The sequence below is a fragment of the Jaculus jaculus genome, chromosome 4, assembly GCF_020740685.1.
Source record: "Jaculus jaculus isolate mJacJac1 chromosome 4, mJacJac1.mat.Y.cur, whole genome shotgun sequence".
NCBI lineage: Eukaryota > Metazoa > Chordata > Mammalia > Rodentia > Dipodidae > Jaculus > Jaculus jaculus.
In genome coordinates, this window is record NC_059105.1 from 24459976 (window position 1) to 24466224 (window position 6249).

Sequence of the window (6249 nt, forward strand, 5' to 3'; positions counted from 1 at the left end):
CCTTGGACTCACGGCGATCCTCTTACCTCTGCCTCCCGGTCTCCCGGGTGCTGGGATTAAAGGCGTTTGAAACACTGATATGGTAAAGTCATGTGGCCAGATGGTTTGAATTAATTGCTTTATCGAGAGTTTTTACTGCTTTTATACATGTTATTTATTGCATGTGTGTGTATGTAGTGCATTCGTGTGTGTGTGTGTGTGTGCAGATGCTCACGTGCACACGTGTGGAGGCCAGACCAGAAGTCACGTGTCCCGCTCTGTCGTTCTTTTACTTTATTTCCTTGAGGTTGAGTCTCTCACCGAACCTAGAACTGCCATTTTCCATCAGATTGGCTGCCTAGGGAACTCTGGTGATTCTCTTGTTTCTGCCCTCATCAGGACTGGGGTTACAAGCATGTAGGGCCATACTGGGCTTTTTACAGACGTGCTAGGGATTGAACTCGGGTCCTCATTCTTGCATAGCAAGCGTTCTTACTCGCCGAGCCATCTCTTCAGCCCCAGAATTTTCAATTCTTCATGTCATATTTTTTCTTTCCACTTAAAAAAAGTGTTTTTTTTTTTTTTTTGGAGGGTGGTGGGGGTGGTGGAGAGATTCTTTAGCGGTTAAAGCACTTGCCTGCAAAGCCAAAGGACCTAGGTTTGATTCCACAGGACCCACGTAAGCCAGATGCACAAGGTGGTGCATGCATCTGTAGTTCATCTGCAGTGGCTGGAGGCTCTGGCACATCCATTCTCCCTCTCTTTCAAATAAATAAATAAAAATAAAAAGGGTTTTGTACAGACTTTTTTTTTTTTTGGCTTTTGAGGTAGGGTTTCACTGTAGCCCAGGCTGACCGGGAATTCACTACGTAGGCTCAGGGTAACGTGTGCTACCATGCCCAGCTCAGATATCTTTTTTTTTTTCTTTTTTTCAGACATGTTTTTTACGCAATCAGATCTTTTCTTTTACTATCTATAAGGTTGGTATCCATGTTTTATTTTATCCCCTAGAGCACCAGTATCTGGAAGAGGTACCCTTGGAGGAGACCATGTTGCCATTTGTGAGTGTGGCCGTCTGCAGTCCTTTCCCAAAGCACACCAGGGACTCTTGTTAGTTCAGGAAAAAAAAGCTCTTAGTCTCAGTTTGCTTGCCAGTCTGAACAATTTTTTTTTTTTTCACTTGGATCCTTTTGCCTCTTTGTACCTGAGGGGAAGCTTGTGCCATCTCTGATGCGTATCTGTGTCGTTTTCATTGCTTGTTTTTTCTCATCTTTAGAAACATTTTGAGAGCTCCCGTAGCAATTTATCTTGAGACGGCTGTGACCTTTAACTACTAGTCTTTGCAGTCATTTGTATCACACACAGGTGTCTTTAAAGAACATTCAGCTGGGGCTGGAGAGATGGCTTAGAGGTTAAGGTGCTTGCCTGCAAAACCTAAGGACCCAGGTTCAATTCCCATTACCCATGTAAGCCAGATGCACAAGGTAGCACATGTGTCTGGAGTTTGTTTGCAGTGGCTAGAGGCCTTGATGTGCCCATTCTCTCTATCCACCTCTCCCCACATCAATTAAACTATTAAAAAAAAAAAAAAGAATAGTCAACTATACTTCTTACCTCCTTCTTGACCACTTGTTTTTTTTCTAGAATCATCTGGTAAAATGTAGCTTCTGGGATCCATCTCAAAGTCTAGAGTGGGGCTTGAGACTCTTCATTGAAGTGACTATGCCTGGTGTTTGGCTGTGGGCTCTGGTGACAGCCTTCAAGGAACATAATTCTTAAAGACACGCTTAGACCTGATCAAGGGGCTGTTATTTTTGTGGCATTAGCCCACTTAGATAGCATCTATTTATAGGGTAGCTATTTGGCTCCTAGTTTTCTTTTTCCAGATCCTGAAATCAGGTTTCTGTTCCTTGTATTATGTGAAAATTGCTCCCTTAAAAGTTGCAAGAGAGGGAGCTGAGGAGATGGCTTTGCGGTAAAGGCGCCTGCCTGTGAAGCCAAAGGACCTGGGTTCAACTCCCCAGAACCCACATAAGCCAGATGCTCGTGGTGGTTCATGCGTCTAGAGTGTGTATGCAGTGGCTGGAGGCCCTGGTGTGCCCATTTTCTCCCTCTCCTACCTTCCCTCCTTCCCTCTCTCTCTTAAATAAATAGTTTTTAAAAAAAGTTGCAAGAGAGAAATGGGATGTTCCTTAAAAGTGCATGAGGCTTTCTCTGTGCTGACCACCCGTCCCTTCCTGCACATTTCCTCCTCCCTGGTGTCTGGTTTGCATTCTCTGTCTCTGTCTGTGATCAGACTGGGGGAGCTGTCTCCCCACCTGCTGCCTTCACTGGTGTGATCCTTAGCGGTGATCCCTTCTTATTGTTTGTGTTTTTTAAAACTCTGCTCAGGGTATAAAGTCCATTTCTTTCTTTCTTTTTTTTTTTTTTTTTTTAAGGGCAGGGAATGGGGAAACACCCTCATTCAGCTGAGAAGATAACACCATTTAAATATTTTATATGTTTGTTTGAGAGAAAGAGAAATAGGAAGGGAGGGAGGGAGGGAGAGAGAGAGAGAGAGAGGGAGAGAGAGGGAATGTACACGTGTGCCAAGGCCTCCATCCACTGCAAATGAACTCCAGATGCATGTGCCATCCTGTGCATCTGGTTTACATGGGTCCTGGGGAATCGAACCTGGGTCCTTAGTTAAGTGCCTTAATCTCTAAATCTCTCCAGTCCTCTTTCTTTCTCCTTCCTACCTTCCTTTTTGGTTTTTTGAGGTAGGGTTTCACTGTAGCTCAGGGTGATCTGGAATTTGCTGTCATCTCAGGGTGACCCTCAATTCACAGCTATCCTCCTACCTCAGCCTCTGAGTGCTGGGATTAAAGGCATGGGCCACCATGCCTGGCTCAGTCTCTCTTTCTTTTTTAAATGTGTGTGTGTGTATGTGTGTGTGTAAATGCTCATTAGTGTGCAGATGCATGTGTGTGCTCAAGAAAACATGTGGAAGCAAACTACAACATTGTGTGACAAGAATGCTATGTACCTTTACTTTAAAAAAAATATTTTTACTTGTTTATTTATTTATTTTTTTTGAGGTAGAGTTTCTCTCTAGCTCAGGCTGACCTGGAATCCACTATGTAGTCTCAGGGTGGTCTCGAACTCATGGTGATCCTTCTACCTCTACCTCCCAAGTGCTGCGATTAAAGGCATGTGCCTCCATGCCTGGCTATTTATTTATTTGAGAGATTGAGAGAAAAAGAAGGAGAGAGAGGAAGAGAGAGAATGGGTTCACCAGGGCATCCAGCCATTGCAAATGAACTCCAGATGCATGCGCCACCTTGTGCATCTGGTTTACGTGGGTCCTGGGGAAGCGAACCTGGATCCTTTGGCTGTGCAGGCAAGTGTCTTAACTATTAAGCCATCTTTTAAGCCCCACCTTCACTTAATTTTTTTAAAACTTTTTTTATTGACAACTTGCATGCTTACAGACAATAAACCATCATTCCCTTCCCTCCCCCACTTTCCCCTTCACAACTCCACTATCTTATCATATCCCCTCCCTCTCTCTGTTAGTCTCTTTTATTTTGATGTCATCATTTTTTTTCTTCTATCATGAGGGTCTTGTGTAGGTGTTGCTAGGCACTGCGAGGTCATGGACATCAAGGCCAGTTTCTGTCTGGACAGTTGCATTGTAAGGAGTGGTACTCTTCCTTTGGCTTTTACATTCTTTCCACCCCCTCTTCCACAATGGACCCTGAGCCTTGGAGGGTGTGATGGAGATGTTTCAGTGCTGCACACTCCTCTGTCTCAGCACTATGTTGCCTTTTGGGTCATCCCAGTGCTCACCACCATGTGAAAAGAGAATCTTCTCTAACCAAAAATGAGAGCAGCATTAATATATGAATATGAACAAAAAGTGTAGTGGATTTGGGGCAGTTTGGTGAGCATAATATATGCATTTAGCCAGATAACAGCAGGCTTTATACCACTAAGGCTCATGACCTCCCCTGCCATAGGCTTTTGATTAGGTTTTCAGTACCAGACACATATTCCCTCCCATAGGGCGGGCCTCTAGTACAATTAGAAAGCAGTTGGTTTTCCCCAGAGCAGACATGCCACTATTGCACCTGTTCAGTCATTTGGCCTATCTGGCCAAACTTGAGGCTTCCAGTGTCCACTGTTTTCACCGCTGATGACTTCTGTTTCCCATAGGGTTGCATGCAGTGCAGCTTTTTCCTGCTTTCAGCTGGCAAGGGAGTAGGTTTTCATCTCGGCTCCAGCTTTATTTCTCAGTGACCTTTCTGCCCAGGCATGTGAAGTCTTCATCTGTTACTCATGGGAAACCAAGAGCCTTGGCAACAGCCTGTAATGTTTTGGAGGCAACAGGGACCTCGCTGGCCAACAACTCACTGGAAGGTATCCCATCCCTGATACTGAGAATTTTCTAGTAGCAATCTATGGCTTCTGGATGCGCCATTATCCAAAAGTAGGCTTTCATATGTCTTATTCAGAATATCTTGTATCTTGAATGACCTTGCCCCACCCTTCTCTTACTTAATCTCTTCCCCTGACCTCACTTAGACCATTCCACTCCATGTAATCTTTTCTTCTACTTACATATATACAATATCATCCCCTAAAGTCCTTCCCACTCCTCCCTTCCTTATAGCCTTTTTCTAGCTTACTGACCTCTGCTACTGATTTTTGGTTCCATCACACACACAAGTCTAAACATTTGTAGCTAGGATGCACATATGAGAGAGAACATGCAACGTTTGGCTTTCTGGGCCTGGGTTACCTTACTTAGTATATTCCTCTCTAGATCCATCCATTTTCCTGCAAATTTCATTTTTCTTTACCACTGAATAGAACTCCATTGTGTAAATGTACCACATCTTTATTATCCATTCACCTGTTAGGGGACATCTAGGCTGGTTCCATTGCCTAGCTATTGTGAATAGAGCAGCAATAAACATGGTGGTGCAAGTATGTCTAAGTCCACTTTTTTGAGGCAAGGTTTCTTGTTGGCCAGGTAGGCTAGATTGGCTGACAGGTGAGCCCCAGTCATCTGCCTGCCTCTACCTCCCCAGTGCTGCGATTACAGGAGTGCACCGCCAAAACAGGTGTTTTTACTTGGGTTCTAGGGATAGATCTCGGGTTCTTTATTTATTTATTTTTTTGAGATTTTACAGTTTATTGGTTGCCTTAGACACTCTGCAGCATTGTGGAAGATTAAGTCGCCACAGTCTTCAGTCCTTTGCCTTTTTGTGGGCACTGACATTAGCCTTGGAAATGCCCCGGACTTTCTTCATCCTGTTCTCCCGTTCCTTCCGCCATTTTCTTGAGGTCTTTTTCTTCTCATGCAGGCCATGTCTTGCAATTCGGTGTTTGGGTTCATTTTTCTTTGCATAATCCAAGGAGTCATAAATCAAGTTGTCTTGCCCCACCACCAAAACGGGTTCTGAACCCAAATACAAAGATGACATCTGGTGTGGTCTTGGACATTTTGGCTAGTTTTTCCCAAATTTCTGTCTTGGGTACTGTAGCCTTCCCCGGGTCAAGGACATCAATGACCATTTGTTTCCTCTGAAGCAGTAGGTTGGTCGTGAGGTTCCTGGTCCGGAGGGTTACAGTGTCGTTCATGAGCAGCAGAGGAGGAAAAGAGGGCCTCCCTCCACCGGCCAATCATATGATGCACACAAAGGACCCCAGGCTGCCCCAGAAAGGGGGTGTGGCCATCTTTTCCTTTTTTAAAAAAAGTATTTTATTCATTTTTATTTATTTATTTGAGAGCGACAGACACAGAGAAAGAGGGAGAGAGAGAGAGAGAGAGAGAGAGAGAGAGAGAGAATGAGCACACCAGTGCTTCCAGCCACTGCAAATGAACTCCAGACGCGTGCGCCCCCTTGTGCATCTGGCTAACGTGGGACCTGGGGAATCGAGCCTGGAACTGAGGTCCTTACACTTCACAGGCAAGTGCTTAATTGCTAAGCCATCTCTCCAGTCCCTTTTCTTTTTCTTGGCTCTTTTTTCAAGGTAGGGTCTCACTCTCATGTTCTTTTTCTTTCTTTCTTTCTTTCTTTCTTTCTTTCTTTCTTTCTTTCTTTCTTTCTTTCTTTCTTTCTTTCTTTCTTTCTTTCTTTCTTTTTGTTTTGAGGTAGCCCAGGCTGACCTGGAATTCACTTTGTAGTCTTAGGTTGGCCTTCAACTCACAGTGATCCTTTTACTTCTGCCTCCAGAGTGTTGGGATTAAAGGCATGTGTCATCATGCCAGGCTTGTTCTCAGAT

The 6249-nt window shown here is 44.3% G+C and overlaps 1 pseudogene; it reads right to left on the reverse strand.

The window, feature by feature from the left end:
• Window positions 1–5210: 5210 nt before the first annotated feature.
• On the reverse strand, window positions 5211–5604 carry LOC101595214 (annotated as a pseudogene).
• Between the last annotated feature and the right edge of the window lie 645 nt (window positions 5605–6249).